Consider the following 18,760-nt stretch of genomic DNA (forward strand, 5'->3'; position numbering starts at 1 on the left):
ACTCCCAGTATTTTTCACCCTTCTTGTGTCAGGTGCTAAGTCCTAGGACACAGGGCCCATCCCATGAACAGGAATTTTATGTGCGTAGTTTATCTTGGTTTCTAGGAACAAGATGGTGTGGGTTCTGGGAATATTGGTAGCTGTTACGAAAGATGCAAAAGATGCAAAAATTCTCTACAGTCATATTCCAAAGGTGTGATATGTTTCTATAACCTCTCAAAGGTGTAGTCATGCCAAGTGTTTTCTTACAGTCATTTTTCTATGGCTACAAATATTTGCTGTAATGCTTAGTCATAATTTAGGAGATGACTTTCTCAACTTGACATTAATCCCTGAAAGCATTTATGATGTAATTATCCACTGCATTTTATAATTGGTACTCCTAGGCAATAACACCTGTTGTTTGAAATGAGGTCCTTTTGACTTTAATTCAATATTTTATTATAGAATTGGAGGCTCTACTTTTCCCAAGAAAGTCAGGCAAGTCACGGTGTTTACTAGTTTAAACTCAATAATAAAAAAAAGACAAAATGATTAAAGTTTGATAGCCTAACTAGATTTTTACCTTTTCTGATTCTTCATATATATATATTTTTTTAATTTACAGGAAAGAAAATTTATCAGTTTCTTCCTAAACCTCTCTTAGAAATAACAACGTATTTTAATTAGAGATTTGTAAGTATCCTTTTCTTCTTCATTTAGGAAGTTACATATTGATTTTGTGGAAAAAATGACTCCTTTAGTAAAACACTTGACAGGATATAGCTAAGCTATACAATTGCTTATATTGAGTTGGCATGCAAAATTTGAATAAGAGTAAAAACACGAAAATCACCCCTCAAAAAGCAAAACAAAGAAACCAAACCTCATTCAGGAAAGCTTCCTACATCTCTCTAGTGAAGGTTTGATTTATTTTTTGGCAATTTCTTTTCTTGATGTCATTTTCATTACTTATTCCTCTTTGTGAAAATATCTGTGTGTTCACATATTTTAGGAAGTCTGTAAGATCAATAGGAAGGAAGAGGAAAAGGGTAGGGTGTGAACACAAGAAAAGGAAGAATTTGTATTCAGTTAAATGTTAAGTGGCTTTGGACAACTTTGTATTTTCCATTAATACTTTCAGCAAATTTTTTAAATGTTAAAGCTAGGTCCATTCAGTTTTATCATATATATGAAATGCTTATTATTGTGCTAACCCCCCAAATGGTCAACTCAGTAATGGGTAATCTAGGAGACCCTTCCTATTTCAATTTAACAAGAGATCAAGACAAGCATATCTTTTCACAAACAGAAATTTTATTAGATGAATTGAGAAGAACCAGTGCGGGAGAGACATTTGTCCTAAAAATGTATCTGTAGTAATATCATTTTATATTTTATCCCTTGAAAGACACTTCAAGTCTAAGGTAGTTCTATACTAGCACTAAAGCAAAGAGCCAGCATTTTGAGCTGAACATCATAGAGTCTAGGGCTTGTGATATAATGACAGATTAGAGAAGCAGAGTTAGGTAGCTATGATTTGGAGGTGGGCGGGTTCCTTACTAGGTGTGTAAGACCTTGGACAGCATAGTTAGGGCCTTTCAACTATAAATATTTATATTTGAAGTTTGTTAACTAGAAATGATGACTACCGTAGATGATTTTATGATTCCAGGAAATCCCTGCAACATTGTTCCTTAGTAGTCAATAGTTATTTTATCTTGGATAATATGTGATTATTATAATGACATTAACATTTGTGTAGTAGCTAATAAAACCAACCAACAGGAACTGACAGTGTTTCTGATTTGCTTCATCAGATAAGATCTCAGCAAATTAATTAGAACGTGTACTGAACTCTTAATTACGTATTCTGTAGCAACATAGGCCGTTTCTTAGCTATGTGGCAATAGTTTTCAGTTCTAATGCACCTGTTTGTTAATCTGGTGGTTTGGGACAAGTTTCCTGAATTCTCTAGTGCTTCGATTTGTCAGTAAAATGAGAATAAAAATGCCTATGTTACCAGGCATTATTGTCACTATGTTAACAGGCTTATTATGGGGATTAAATAAAATGATGAAATCATACAATCTAAATAATAATGTAATAAACCTATACTGCAATAATAATATTTTTCTTTACTATATTGTTTCACAGATTTAAGGTTTTGTCCACATAATGATTTATTTCATTTGTCAGCATATATAAGCTATTTTATGGAGGAAGTTGTTTATAAAATCACTGAAAGAATTATATAAAAGCACATTTTTGGCCACATTCCGAGATATTTTTAATAAGAATCTTAGTTAATTCACATGAAAGTGATCTACTGGCTACACTTTGAAAAACACTATTTTTTCTTTAAAAATGATCCCCAAATTACAGTAGTTGATTATCAAAGTCACATGGGAACGTTATAAAAAATATGTATTCCTAGGGCTTCACCTTGGATGATTCTGATTTGACAGATCTGATGAAACAAGGCTTTAGAACTCGTGTTTTCAAAAAGTTACCATGCTGATTTCGATACTTGAAAACCACTGCTTTACAGCCTCACTGTATATCTAACTTTTTATTGATAAAGCTTTTGGTTGTGTTTACAGTAAGTGGATGAGGAAAAATCATTGTGGGTATGTGCTCCGTATTAAGTTACAGGAGTGAAAAGGATGTTTCAATGTCTTCGTTTGCATGTATTAACCAGATTGGCAGTCTTCTCACCTTTGGTTGTGGTGCTGCTTTAAATAAATCTAAATGCCAAGCCCATAAATTGCAGAATTCCTGAAAAAGAAAGGGCTGTTAGAGGCCATGTCTTGCAAACCTGTTACTGCACAAAAAAGGAAAGAGAGGCTCAGAGATTTGTCCAAAACCACAGAGCAAGACCTGGACTTGCACTTGGATTTCTACCCCTAGCTCAGTTCTACTTCCATTACAATTGACTGGCTCTGACTCCGCCAGTTCAAGAACCTGCAGCACCTGTGAAACCAGCATCTCTAATGCTGGCTGTAGGCTTCCTGGCAGGAGTAGAAAGTGCTCTATGAGTCAGCTTCTCTATTTAACTGTTCAGCAGTCTGAAAGTTAGACCTTCTTCCTTTCCAACTCCAGTTCTCTGCCATGAAGAAAAAGAGGCAAGAAAGCCACTGAGAGGCAGAAGTTACTCAGCAGAAGAGGCAGATTGTTCCAGCAGTGGCATCATCTTCTTTTTTTTTCATTCTTTTTCTTAGCCAAAGATGTCTGTGCCTTTTCTCAAACTTTATAACTCTCAATGACAGAGCCCTTATCATTTTGTCTTTTTATTCTTGCATCATTTTTTATGGTGTCCCTTGTATCACTTTAGTTGCTCTTATTTGGACACTGTTTATCTCTGAGTGCCATTAAGTTCAACATATATTAAGTATTATTCTATCCCAAGAACAGTCTTGGGTACCAGAGATGTAAAATGAATGCTCCTAATTTCAGAAGAATTCACAGTATCATGGGGGAGGAAGACTAGTATGGCAAATGCTGCAGGAACACTCGAGAATGCCATAGGAGCCTTGAGACCCTCTTAGGAGAGTCAAAAGTGACTTTGGTAAGGAAGTGACATTGATCTGCTTTGGGTCATAGCCAAAGTCATAATCTTCAGTATAAATATATAACATTTTGAAACCACACAAAGAGAACGTTTCTAGGGTTAATGAAGAGAGCTGATGCAACTGATATATTTATAAGGCAGGTATCATCATGATGAGAGAAAGAGACACTACAATATATGGCAGGAGACCTAAATCTTCTCCTGAAGCTACCACTCTCAACCTATGTGATTGTCAGCAATTCAATCAGACTCTCTAGGCCTCATTCAACTACTCTTTCAATTCATTCAAATAATGGAATTCATGTAATAGACTATCCTATATACTGGGATATAGTCAGATGGAGGAAAAGTGCCTCCCAGACAAAGTGCTGTCTGAACTGAGGCCTCAGTTTTGAGTGGTTGTTGACCTGGTGAAGAGAAGCTTTGGAAAGAGAACCCTCTAGCAGGGAGGAGCTGCATCCATCCATTGGCCTGAACCTGGAGATGAAGAGAAGTGTGTCTGAGAGTTACAGGTCCTGAATGGGGAGCAGTTTCCTTTAACTATTGGATCAGAGGGCAGAGAATGAACGTCAAAAGGTGAGCCTGAGAAGTACACAGAGGATAGATCATGTAGAGTGGTGTTAGTCAAGCTAAGAAACAGTGTAACTTTTTCCTGGCATAAGAGGAGTGAATGAAGAGCTGGATAGTGAAATTTGCTTGGCTATGTAAAGAATGGGCCAGAGAGCAACAAGACTGAGGCAAGATAATGAGCAAAGGATAATCTAATCTAAAGAGGCTGGCAGCCTTAACTAGAATAGCGAAAGAGGGTGAGCAGAGCAGTCAGTCCATCAGTTGAAAATAGAATTTATACGATACAATGACCATGAAGGGTGAGGGAGGAGGATGCCTCCTGGGATTCTGATTTGTCCAACTGAGTGGATTGTAGTGCTGACTACTGAAGAAGAAAACCCAGGAAGAGGAACAGTTTTAAAAAGGAAGTCATAAAGATCCAGCATGAGGGAATGAGACCAGCTGATCTCTCCTGGGCTTCTTTAGTATTAATTGGCTTTCACATGCTCAGAATATCACACATGTTGTCATACTTAATCTTATCAACTGTGGGAGGTATTATTATGTGTCCTCAAAAGATCTAGAAGCTGAGGCTCAGAAAGCTTAATGCCTTAAGTTCCCTTAGCTAATACGTAGTAGAGCCAAAAGTTTAGATCAGAGTGCTAAGCCAGCTGTATCTTATTCTATAGAGCCCATACCTTTTATTATATCACTCTGCTTCCCTTTTAGCTCTGACACACATAATTCTGTGAAAGTAGGTCACTTGTAGAACACAAATAACTTTAGAGTTAATGGAGTGTTAAACAGAAGGCATAAGCTCTACCTTCTAATTTATCATTATCTCTCACTTAGAATACTGCAACTGACTTCCAAATGATATCATTTCTTGAATCTGCTCTTTTTCAAATCTACACCATTTATTGCAGCCAAAGTGACATTTTTTTTAAATTAAGTTTATTGAGGTAACACTGGTTAATACAATTATGTAATTTTCAGGTGTACATTATCATTTGACATCTGTATATTATATTGTGTGTTCACCACCCAAAGTCCAGTTTCTTTCAGCTACCATATATTTGATCCCCTTTATCCACTTCACCCTCCCCCTAAACCCTACATTTAACCCCCTTTACCCCATCTATCTCTCCCCTCCTCCTCCACTCCACTAGTAACCACTAGTCTATAGTCCTCTGGTAACCACTAGCCTATAGTTCATGTCCATGAGTCTCTATTCATTTGTCCTATTCATTTGTTGCTTTTAGGTTTATATTCCACATATAAGTGATATCATGTGATTTTCAACTTTTTCAGTCTGGCTTATTTTGCTTAGCATGATTATCACGAGGTCCATCTAGGTTGTCACAAATGGCTGTATTTCAACTCTTCTTATGGCTGAGTAATATTCCATTGTATAAATGTACCACAGCTTCTTTAGCCAATCATCTATTGTAGGACACTTCGGTTGCTTCCATGTCCTGGCCACTGAGAATAATCCTGCTATGAACATTGGTGTGCAAATATCTTTTTGGATGTGGATTTTCAAGTCTTTGGGGTAAATACCCAGTAGAGGGATTGCTAGATCATCTGGTAGGTCAATTCTTAGTTTTTTGAGGAACCTCCATACTGTTTTCCATGGTGGCTGTATGGCTGTACCAATTTGCAGTCCCACCAGCAGTGTATGAGGGTTCCCAAAGTGATATTTTTAAAGTTCAATTTTGATCACTACAATATAACTTAAAAACCTTCATTCAGTGTCTTCCCATTGCTTACATAATAGGCCAGATCCTTAACACACCTCAATGATGTGGCCCCTGCTAACTAATGATCCACTTTATCTTGTGCTATTTTCTAGTTCTTTCTCTGTTCTCTGGTCATACTGGCTTTCTTTCATTTCCTGCAACGTCCTGTGCTCTTCTCCTCTGTATGAAATACTCTTTTTCTGTCTCTATACCAGCTAGCTCCTTTTCTTCCATCATATCTCAGCTCACGTTGTCAGAATCAGGTTCTGATACACTCACATAACGTCTCATAATTGTTTATCTAACACAACAGTTTGTATTTATACATGGATTTATGTTGGTTATTTTTTCTCACCCATTAGATTCCATGAAAGCAGTTATATATTGTTTTGCAAAGCACATAATTGTCACTTAACAGATATTTTCCAAGTAAATTAAAAAATTTATAAATGAATGAAAGCGATTCTGAATTAATTTATATCTGATTATTTATTTGGTATGTTCCTATTTAGAATGAAGAAAGAACATTTTCTTTTATTTCTATAAAATAAACGGAGTTTCAGTTATATACAATATTGTTTTTTAATACCTTGATGATATAGTATTTCCCCTGGTACTATGTTAATTGTTTTTCCCTTTCCAAAGTCAGTTTTGTTTTGCTCGATAAATGAAGCTAATTCCAACAGCATAGGGGTAATTACTAAATTGATGTTTTTTGGATTAAACCAATTAAGCGAAAGAAATTATAAAACTTGAAAATGGCAACGATAAAAGAACAATATGTCATCATTCAAGGTACCAATGAAGGATGGAAATGGGTTATAATTTGTTTTTAAATGTCACATCTTTAATTCACTTGCTAATTAAATGAGACTTTTCCATCCCAGCCTTGCTGAAAATAATTTGGAATTTTCAGGAGAGATATTTTATTTTTTTCCTTTCAAGGATGATTCTCTGCCATGTGACTATCATAGTCTAACAAATGAGGCTTAAATAAGGCCTAGGGAAGGATGCCACTAATACGTCAGCACAAACTTTAAAGTGGAGGTAAGCTGTCAGAGCTCAAATTGGCTCCCAGGATTCTGGATTGAACAAATGATTAGACTGTGGGCTAGAACCTGGTGTGAGAGATTTTTAAATTCTATTCTCCAGATATATTGCTGAGATCTCCTGGAACTGTCTACTAAACATTGACCATTATAGATATCTAGTCTTTCAATCTCTAAGAACTGAGTAATTTGATTAGATGAATGCTAAACTTTTCTCTAAGTTTCAATCATCTATAATTTTAAATGGATGAAGGAGGAAATTAAAAGGAGGTGGAGGAAGGCTTATATGTTAGAGATTAAAGTTATGGTTGTTTCAGGAGACATGGCCGTGGCCACTATGGCTATGATTTATGATATAGTCCAGTGTTTGCCAACACGGGGATCTTGGTCTCCTAAGATTCCATAGAGTTATTAGAGTTGTCCACAAAGCCATGTATCTGTGTCTAAATAAATACTGTGACATCCCATATATACTACCATTTCTCAAATATATATATAATTATAAAAACAAGAATTAATTTTTTAAAAATATTTATTTTACAGTAACTTTTCATTTGTTATATATTTTTTCAACAGATACATAAAAAATGTAGGTTCTTCAACCTTGAGGGATCATCTTGCCATTAAACTTCAATAAACATAGTTGTAGTTCCCATAGGATAGGGTATACAATATTTTTCTTTCATTTCCCTTACACCTAATATTGCTGAGAATCTTCAGGTAAAATGAATCCATTCTGAATGTTAACATGTCGCTTGCTCTGATTTGGTGCTCTGGTCTCTCTGCTCAACACCTCCAGGTGTCTCCTAAGGTTTTTTGATGCTATGGCAGCTCTCTCTAGTCTGCATCATCTTAAGATTGTCCTCAGGGTCTTTCCTTTGTTGCTTACACTGAGATATCACTCAGATGGTTATGGTGCATAGCAAACTTTACCAAAAACCTGAGGGTACTATGGTAGAATTACAGTACAGAAATGAAAAACCTGGAATTGCATATTTGACATCATTACTACCAGAGTCCATTAATCGCGCCCATTCACAGGGGTCCCCTACTGGTTGGCTCTCTCCTTAGGATCCAGTCTGTCACTTGGTTTCAGGTGTCTACCTTTCTTCCACAGGCAAGGTGGCTTTAATCTTGACCTGTCTCCCTGGAATCTAGGCTAAAATCCCATTCCCTACATATAAATAAATTAGCACATGTTTTGATTGTATATTCTGGCAGTTATGCAAAATCCAGATCCCAATGAATGCAACTTTTAAATTATAACAGCAAGTAACTGTTATTATCAGAATCTCATCATTCCAAAGTGATATCCTCATTTAACTAAGCCTCCTCCACCCCAACAATCTACTCCTAAGTAATAGAGTTTTGCCAATTAAAGCAGTGGATGATTTTTTTTTTTTTAAATAAAAACTTAGAAGAACACAGATGGACCTCTAACCAAGGCCCAACATAAGATATGGATATGTCTTTCCCTAATAGACTTTACATTCAGACACCTTCCCCAAAGCATGTGAAGGCTTGGCAGAAGGTCTACCTTCTTCCCATTCCCCTTACCCCAGAAACTGGGCCTTTTCCCTTTACAAATCTACTATGTTCATAAGTGATCTGATGTTAAAAAGTGATTTTTATCCTTGAAAAAAATTAGAAACCATCATTATTGTGGGATAAGAACTGGCCCAGATATCCAGTAACATGATGTCTGAACTTGATTCTGAAATTAACCAGATAGTCATCATACCAGCAATCTGATATCCTTTTCCTCATCTTTAAAATCTAGGTCGCTTTGTTTGTTTATTTGTTTATTAAAATACTGATGCCAAAATTTCCTTCTAGTTCCAAAATTTACAGATATCTCCAGGTTACCTATGTATGGTCAATTGTTTTTGTTTTTCTCTTGACTCTCTTTAATGGCATTTATTAGTTTGACTTTGCATCGGTTCCAATGTAAAATAGGAAAAAATAGGAAAATAAGAAAATAAATGAAAAAATAGGAAAAAATAGGGAAAAAATGGATTATGCTTGTTGTGGTCAAGGTCAGACAGATATTTGAGTCTCATACTAAATGTTACATCTTCATGTTAAAAATTAGCCTATCGAAATTTTTCTATATATTTTTAAATTCATAAAACACACTATTGTCACGCAGCTACTGAACTTCACAGGTCATTAAAAACATGTTATGAAAGTTAGTCACCTGCCCCCAGTTATAGATGGAGGTAGAATTAGGAGCTGAGTCATGTTTGAATCATATTTTCATCATTGCCTTTAATTTAAAGAATGGAAGTTACCACTGTGAAATAAATTAAAGGGAGAGATCGTGCCAGAGTGTAGGTAGTTTTTTAAAATTGTAGTTTTCTATATGTCAACTGTAATTTTTAAAAAAAAATATTTTTTAAAATTTGCAGTTTTAAAAAGACTAAAATTTTATTTATAGTTATAATTACTACTATGTATATGAGATATAGAGATGAGAATGACTCAACATATGTTTCTCAGATAAATCCGGAGGCAAGTTATAGAAAGGATTAGAAGAAAGAGAAGATTCTTAACTTCAAAAGAGTTTACCTCATACATAAATACAGAAGCAAAATGGCCACTAGATTTGGCCTCAGTAATATTCAGTAATAATATTCTGCTATGACTGGCCTATCTTATCTTAAATTAAAAATACATCACAGAAATGTGGTGCTTTGAACTATAGAAAGCCTTCTGATTTAGAATTTATTGGGAAACAGGTTTTGAATTTTAACATTAGCAATTAACAATATTTTAAATAAAAAGACTATTGAAGTTAACAGAAGATAGGCCTCTCTGCTTTCTCTTCATTCTCCATTAAGGATTTGCTGAGAAAGTGACACACACAAATAGATTAAAACAAAAACAAACATAAAAACTGAAAACAATGAACGTTTCTATTGTTTTTCATTATTTCCACACTTGTAGTAAGGGCTTCTGAAAATGCCAGAATGCTCTTCACGGTCCTGCAGATCCCTGAATACAAGACTTTGAGATTTTCTGAAACTTCCTAACTTAGGCTGGAGTGTGTAGCTTGGAGTTTAAGAGTCAACTCCTCCAAGACTAAAAGGCCCAGGGACTATTACCTGGTGACACAGGGTAGCTTGAACCACTCTTCATTCAAATGAAACAAGAGCTATCATATGCATACTGATTAAATTTTATTTAAGATCACACTTTTCAGTGCAAGTAAAATATTTTTTAAGTACATTTTATCCATCTAGCTGAGAAAATTATAAGTTTTGAGGTTTTTGCAATGAATACACCTAATACATAGGTCTTAAAGGTGAATCAAATTGGCTTTTTTAAATACTTATAAATGAATTAGAATGTGCTTTGATCGCCACTTCCTTCTTTAGTTTCTGGCTATTTTTGATGAATGATTGGGAAATTTAGGTGGGTTTGATTTAAGCAAATTTGTATGTAAGAAGAGTGAAATGATGACTAAAAGCTACTTAATTAATAGAAAGAAAACTATAAAAATCAAGGTTCTCCTGCCTACACTGCAAATGGGAAATAAAAGAATATTTTAGTTATTGAGAGAACATTACAGGATGGGGACTAAGGAAACTGAGGCTCAAAGAGGTTAGGAAGTCAGCCCAATGTTATGTAATTGGTGGTGCTGGGATTGCAAGTTTGACTCCAACATACCCACCAACCTTAAAAATAGGCAGAAGATAAAATGCTGATAATTCAGGAAAATCCCCCATCTTTCCCATTAACACTCCTCTTCCATTAGCTAATTGTGGAAATGTCACAATTAAAAATTTGCTTTTTAGGTCTAAGACTGGAGTTTTGGTTATAGGGAACTACACATAGAACATACTCCTGTGAATGAATTAAGTAAATATATTTCCAAGAGCTGATTGGGCTAGGATGAAGAGGACGAGGGCATTAGAAGGTCTATGGCAGGTGAGGTGGTGGGGCTAGAGAGGGGAATAGGAGGAGTTTAATGAAGGAAGACAATAAAGGTGCAAAGAGCTGAGAATCTGCAGTTGACCAGAGGCTGAGAATATTGTTGTAATGAAATTGTGCTCTAAAATGTGTTCTAAGGTGATCATGCAGTGTTGTCTCCCTTACATCACTGCTTTTGTATATTCTTTCTCAATATTTGTCCTATTACCAAACAGCTGTTCTACATTGATTGCATTTTAAAAAATTACTTTGGGTTTTTGTTTTAATTCAGAAAATGAAACTCTATGTAAATGATGCCCCCACCCCCGCACCGCCACATAGTAGGTGAATTAAATGAGATTTTTCAATCATGTTTTTCTTAGTTCATTTTTTTACAATCTCTTTGAGATACCTGAAGAGATCTTTGTCACTGTTATCAAGGATGTTCTGGCCTCTCTGGCTGACTCTCCAGGATAAACAAGCTTTGCAGAGCAATTCTTTATGCTATTTTCAGTGTATCCTTTCTTCTTTTCCTCCTCACCTACCCCTGATAGTGAGGACCTTTGGGAATGTCTTGTAATTATATTAATTTTTTATTATTATAAATGAGATCAGTTTTTTAGTATTTTCTTCAGTTATTTAAATATGATGGATTTGGGAGAATTTTTCCAAGTGTATGTATTGGTATACTTTGAGAAAATGAGCAGTAAATAGTTCATTCTTTTGGGTGATACGCTGTTAGACCCTGAAATAACATAATTTATGACTTTATGTTTTTCTTAGCATATTGTTGGAGAAAAATGGAGGAGAAACTGACCTAACCTTTACTCCAATTCAGTTATTCTCAAACTTGTGTAGCAAAAAAGAGTATCCTAGGGTGCTTACAATACATAAGGTGTCAAACATGCTGAATTGGAGGCTCTAGGAAAGGCACTAGGGTTCTGTTTTGTTTACAGACTTCTCATGTGAGCCCTATATGAGCAGGCAAGTTTGGAAAACACTACTCTAGTTCATTTGCAATAAAATTAATTTTAGGTATATAGGCTTTTACCTATCCTTACTATCTTTCTTTCTCTATTTCTCTCCTTCTCCTCCATTAAGATTTTTTAAAAATCATAGCAAGCGCTAATTTGCTTTAAATTTACTCTGTTAGTCTCTGGGCTGGCATAGGTAAGATACAATTTTCCCAGAGACTTCATCTTTTTCTTTTTGTCTTCTCCTTTTCACATTTTAATCAAGTGTTAAGGTGAAAAATCTTGTTCTTCTTTGTGGAGTGGCTCATAAGACAGAAGAGGAATTAATTTACACTGCCTGGTGTCAGGATGTAATATAATTGTGCTGGCAAAGCTATAAAAAGAAAATAGCCAAAGCTTATAAAAAAAATTTGAAAGAGGTCACTGGTAGAGCAGATGGATGAAGCAGAGTGCCTGATCATTTAGCAACTACTGAGCTAAAAGGATAGTGAGGCCAAGGTGATCATAGCTAGGGCAGCTTGGAGAAGGTCACCAAATTGTAATCACGGTTTTCAAAGTGAAAGTTCAGATTATTATAGTAAAATGCATATTTATTTGTCTTACTGTATAAAAAAATAACAAAGATCTGGTAAATACAGTGCAGCCAACTGGCAGTTACCCCCAATAGAATCTAATAGCGGGTTTCCTTTGCTGCATTTTTTCAGCCTTTCTCTCCTTTGTTATCAAAAAACGTCTTTTCTCTTTTTCATATTTTAATGAACTGAAAAGAAAGTTCAGCAATCAATCACTAAAGTCTAACTTTAAGTTAGACTTAAAAATCTTAGAATTTTTAAACAAAAGTTTGTATTGACCTCTTACTATTTTCAATAAATTCTGCTAATTATTGTGACATGAAAGATAAATTAGAAGGTAAAACTGACATACCTGATAAAAGCCATAGTTCAATTATAGATAAGAATTTACCACTAGCAATAGGACTTTGCTTCCATTCTGTGAAGGAATTTTAAGGCATCTGAATGTGTGTGTTAACAGATTATGTAATTATACTTCTATGTGTATTATATAATAGCTAATGAGAATTATAAAAACAAAAAGTATTTTTGTTCAAAGTTATACATATTATTTCAATCATATGACCTTAATTTTTAAGATTCAAAATTAAATTAAAGTTTTTATATCAGATAAATGCTTGAACAATGTTTTGAATTGGGTTCAACACTATGGAGAACATGTGGTTTAACAAAAGAAAATATTCTTGCTGAACTGATTCATGTCTATGGTAGATGACATAGGAGGTGAGTTTTAGGTAGCTTCTAGGTCTCTAACTTTATATCTAGGTACTTCCATGCTATTTCGATATCTTCTGAATTTATAAACATCTATGACTCTAGAAGAGAGGCAATGTAATGTGATTAAAATCCCACATTTTGGAATCACACATAACAGGGCTTAAATTCTAATTTAGACCAAATTCCTAATATATGGAAGACTTAATATATGGAAGTCATCTCATTTGAATTATTGAGATAACCCTCCTCTCCCACCTCATGTCACTGGAATTTATGATAAAGATCAAATAAAATAATGTATAGAAAGCAAAGTGCTACTACCTGGCTAAATAAGGGCCCAATTAAGAGTAGCTGTTTTAAATTTGTATAGATAATAATTATTTTAGTTATTAATTAAGATTTTTCTTTACCCCTTTACACTCTCTTTAATGCCTTCAATAGACACTCTTCATTGAGGCATGGTACCCATAATCTACAACAAAAGTTCACTTAAGTTTCTGATGGTTTTTTTTATGCATACAAAGAGCTAGTGTCTTAAAATCAAAGTTGTCTCTGGAAATATCCTGACTTTTTGAGAGAAAAGATATTTTGAAGTGTCTGAGACTGGAAAACTGAGAACAAACCTTAGTATGGGAAAGAATTATTTAAGAGTTTTATGTTTCTGGGAGGGAATTGAATCATTGACTAACTGGTGAGGGAACATTCAAAATGTAGTGAAGCCCTAGGCATTGTCAGAGTTTCTGGAAAGGTGTTCAGAACCCCTCAGGTCACTGGATTGAGCTAGAGGAGGATTAAGCAATAAAAATTTTAATGAGTTTAGGAAATCCAAGTGTAGAGAGGACTGGCTATGCCTTAATTGCCAGAGAAACTGAGTATCTCAAAGAAGCTCTGTGTTTAGTATAACCCTAGAAAGATAGAGAAGCAATAGTGAAGAGAAGTGCCTAAGCAAATGGACCTGAGTGACACCTCAGGACTTTCCAAGCTCTCACAGGAGTGCAGGGAAGTGACTGAAATGACCTCAAGAAGGGCAAAGAGCAGTTTAAATAGACCATTGACCCTAAATAATCTGGGGTTGGAACAAAGAGGATGCAGATGCATATACCTCTACTGAGGTTATTGTTATACCTGAGACAACAGCAATGGATCCCAGTGCACAATGATGAAACAGGACAACCCTCATTGCAACTCATTAAAAGTCAGCATGGACACAGGACATATATAAACCTGATGCCTCATCTGCCCTATACTAAAAGGTCCCTTTCAAGAGAGAAAGGAAAGTAGTATTGGTGATAGGGTGTGTTTTAATTGGTAAAGGAGGGATGCCCAGCCTAAGGTTATGGCGATGGCTAAACACATGACACCTGGCACTGGACAGGTGTGATAAGATGAGATTGACAGTAATTTATTAGTCATGTATACTCACAGCCTTGGGGAGGAGGACCCCACTTAGGAACAACCAGGGCTGTGTAAGATAGGCTTTAGTATTAAGAAGGTGGGGTGCCTCTTGGTTTCTGTGGGAGAATATGATTGGGTTGTTTGAGTAATTATGCAGGCAGTCAGGGAATTGAAACCTGCTACTCAGCTACTCAGGTATGAGTGAGAATTGTGACTGGTGCCTTTGATAAGGAGGATCATTTGGCTAAGAGACATTATCCATAGGAGCAGAGTGGGGAGGGGAACTTGTATGATGCTGTTTGAGGCTTTTTATCAAATGTTAAGGCATCACATAACACCAATTCTTAATTTTTGGCCTTATGCCACAATTAATCTCTTGAAATGTTGACATCAACTTAAACTGAGATGACTATGATTTTTAGGGGCAAAGTAAGTACCTGACCAAGAGGAAGAGGGCCATATGGTGAGGTGGTTGTCAAAAATATGAACTTTAGTGCTGTCCCCATTTATAGCCAATAAAGACAATTGAGAGATCTAATTATCTCTGGTGTATGGAATGGGTATCCTCAGGGGGTGGGCATGAATTTTCCATTTTGTGACTTAAATAGAAGTTCTTTAAGGAGTCCATTAAGCCTCTCAATTAAACTAGCTGCCTGCCTGGAGCTGGCTGCCTACAGCCCCCAGGGAAGGTGGAAGTTTGATTGAATGCCATCTTTAAAGCACCTGGTATTCTGAGAAGTAGGATGAATGCCTTGGTAACTGTCAGTAGTGTCTAGAACTCCAAAGGGGATGCAGAGTATCCTGAAAAGGCCTTTGTATGTATAGAGAAATCTGTTACCTTGATTTACATTTTATGTATCTGTGAAGCAAGAGATTCTCAGAGTTCTTTACCCTAAACGGGTAAAGTAATGGCCTAATAATTTGTAAAAATGTACAGACTGGGCCAATTGTTGATTGCTTGAAGTGCACTGATTGTGCTGACCCCAGGTTCTCTCCTTTATCAGGGACATTCTGATTCAGGGATGAAAAGCAGTAGCTCTCCACCAAGTTCCATCATGTAGGGTGGTGGTGATATCATCAATAAGATATGTGAACTCCCATTGCTGTTCATTTGATACTAAGGGACTCCTTAGATAGGCTTGGGCTGTTGAAGGACTAAGGAAAGGGGAGGCCACAGTCTCCTACAGGTGGAATATGCCAGAGGGCCCAAATTTGACTCCATCCTATAGATAGGAGGGCTCAGGAGCCATGGTGAGCTATTGAGGTACTGCTTTAATAACTCAAGGCGTAATGGATAGCTAGATACAGAGGATCACAGGATCAAGGTTTGTTAAGAGCCTTTCTTTTCAGAAGAGCCTAGTATGTGGCCAGTAATTTCTGCTCTAATGGTGTATAATGTAAGGCTGAGAAAGGCAGCTTCTTGCATTAGAAGCCTATGGGCAACTTATGGCCATGATAGGTGGTCCAGAGACTCCAGGAGGTATGAGAGAAGGTTGCTGAAGCCTCTGTGGTAAAGAGGCTCCTGAGGGCATGAACCAGAGTACTTGTTGATTTCAACTTGCACAGATTTCTAGAGCCTTTTGTTGGGCTAATTTGTAAGTAACAACATCTATGACATTAGGTCAAACTGGTAAATGAGGAATATGTTGTCTCCAGAACTAAAGTCCCTTTAGTAAGGTACTAAAAGATGTCGGATTTGTATTAACCTTGTGACCAATGCCTGTTTTTTTGACAGTTTCAGGGATGGAGTAACCCTCGGTTTACCAAGTAACTTTCAGAAATTTAGTGGAGGTGGCAGGGCCTTGCGCTATGTGTGGAACAATGGTCAATCAATCCCCTTTCCTAGAGCTCTTTTTTTGAGTATTTGTATGTCCTTAATGAGCATGTCCAACAAATCTCCTTAGAGAAAGATGTTATCAATGTCATACCTGTGCTCATGCAGAAAGGTGGATGTAGTTAAGATTTTGTCTATAAAGATTGTGTATAATGGTGAGCCTGCTGAGGTATCCCTGTGTAGCCCTGTAAAGGTGTATTGTGTCCCTTCAGTGATAAAGGCAAACTATGGCTGAGAGGCTCTTGAAACTAAGCATTGATCAGAATGTATTAGCCAAATTTATAGTAGCAAAATATTTATCAATTGCTGATTGAATGAAGTCAGCAACTTCAGTAATTAAGTTTGTGGGTATAAAGGCTTTAATGAGATGAGACCATGACTTTACAGGTGGAGCAGTCCACTATGGGCCACTATTGATTTGTTCCAAGTTTAAGAACAGGCCGAAATGGGCTGTTAAATGGAGAAACAGTAGGGTTAATCGACCTTCATTCATTTCCTGTTATATAACAAATTTTAATCACTGTTTTAAATTACATTGAGTCATGTTAACTATTTTAACAGGAGAATAGGGGTAAGGCCATAGGTTTCCATCTTGCCAAGCCAATTTGTAAGTGTTAAAGACTAAATTTAATTTTTATTTATTTTTCATTGGATCAGAATGTCCGTGCTCACTATAGGATATTTTAGGGCAATGAATGCAATAACTATAGGTAATTTAAGCAAAACAAAAGTTCTTATAGTTAAAGTGAGACATACTTATTTGACCTCTGTTCAGTAATTCCCTTAAGTAAATCTCTCCCAGGTATAACTGTAATTTTAACCTTAGTATTAGTATAAGGCCATAAAGGTTTGCCAATTGGTGAATTTCAGCAGATATTAAAGTTAATTCAGAGCCTATGTTGTAGAGGTATTGTTTACTATATAAATTCTTTTAGTAAATTTTGAATTTCCAATTGGGTCAAATTATGGGCATTTGTTTAAGTTATTTTTTTGGTTGGTTTTCTTTCTCTGTATCCAGTTTTTTTATTTGTGTCTTTCTTTTTTTCCTTTCGTTTCGTTTCATTTTCTTTTGTTTCATTTCCTTGCCTTTTCTTTTCCTTCCTTCCTTCCTTCCTTCCTTCTTTTCTTTCTTTCTTTTTTGTTTGTTTATCTTGCTATTGTTGTTAGTCACTGGATATGCTTTGGGTAAGCTGTGACAGGGAGGGAGAAACGGCTCTATCACCATTATATTTATAAGTTTCTTCCTTCAGAGAACCTCAAATTAGCATTATCAGAGTTAGAGGTCTCTCCCATAGCAGTAGTTGATTTATATGGTTTAAAGACTCTGGGCTTACGTTGGTTTTAAATTAATGTGGCACCTCCTAATGGTGCCCTAAATGTGCATGTTTTCCTATAATTCTGAAGATTAGAACCTTTGTTGCAACAGAAATATAGATAACAGAGTGAAACAGTGCAGGGAAACAGTGCTGGGCCTACCACTCAGACTTGATGAATCAACACCATTCTGTACTATGGCCCCACATTTTCTGTCGTGTGAGCTTTATTATTTATTTTTCTCTCTGTACAAATTCCCTGAGAATATTTTAGATTTCTATCAATGTAGATATGTAGCTTTCAGTTTCTGTTTACATAATCACCTGTGGCACAGACCTTCTAGGTGATTATAGGGAAAGGTTTAGGAGAGTCCTACCCTGGGAATATGGAGTTAGCTAAATACACAACATTCGACACTGAATAGATGAGATCAACAGCAGTTATTAGTCACATATATTCACAGCCCACGGAGGATACTGTAGGTCATGCAGGACCACATGGGGATTGTACTCAAGAACAGTGTAAATAACCAAGGGCCATGGAAGGCAAACTTTGTAGTAACAAGAGGGTGTGGTACCTCCTGTTTCCCATAAGAGGATGTAATTGGTTTGTTTGAATAATTCCACAGGCAAAGAACTGAAAACCACTACTCAGGAATATGTAGGAACTGTGCTAAGCCCTTTGATGAAGAGGGTTGTTTGCTTCGGGTACCTTATCCACAGGAGGAAAATTTCTGATGAGGCCCTTTGAAGCCCTCCTAATTTTAGTAGATGTCAGGGCAGCATGTAATACTGAGCCTGAATTTTAGGCCTTACACCACATGGAAGAATGAATCCTGTGGATGATTGTGAGTTAATTGAAAATTTACCCCAGAGAGAGGAGATTTTAATATGGAAACGAATGATTTTATTTTGAATCACAAGACTGTTTTCTGCTATGGAGGTAAAATGGGAATCTATAAGTTAAAATGAGTTTTGTTAAAAAATAATGCAGTTACATTATTGCACATCTGTTTTCTATGACTCAGTGAAATGGGTATCTTCACTAGTCTTTGGATACAAAATCATTAAAACATAGACAGAACATCCTTTTATGGCACTATGGAAGGCTAATATCCTTTAAAAAGCCCTAGTATACAACACTTTAAAATGTAGG

General features: G+C 36.0%; 1 protein-coding gene across 8 annotated transcripts in view; it reads left to right on the top strand.

Moving 5' to 3' along the window:
- PKIB (cAMP-dependent protein kinase inhibitor beta) overlaps positions 1-18,760 on the top strand; it is a 95,872-nt gene that overhangs the window by 53,842 nt on the left and 23,270 nt on the right. For 3 of the 8 annotated variants that reach the window (XM_039854230.1, XM_039854234.1, XM_039854233.1), the window contains one exon: positions 608-675. The exons of the other annotated variants lie outside the window; for them this stretch is intronic. The gene's annotated coding sequence lies outside the window, so the exon portion shown is untranslated. The remainder of the gene's footprint in view (positions 1-607; positions 676-18,760) is intronic. 8 annotated transcript variants of the gene reach the window in all.

The sequence above is a fragment of the Pteropus medius genome, unplaced genomic scaffold, assembly GCF_902729225.1.
Source record: "Pteropus medius unplaced genomic scaffold, Ma_sr-lr_union100, whole genome shotgun sequence".
Classification (NCBI taxonomy): domain Eukaryota; kingdom Metazoa; phylum Chordata; class Mammalia; order Chiroptera; family Pteropodidae; genus Pteropus; species Pteropus medius.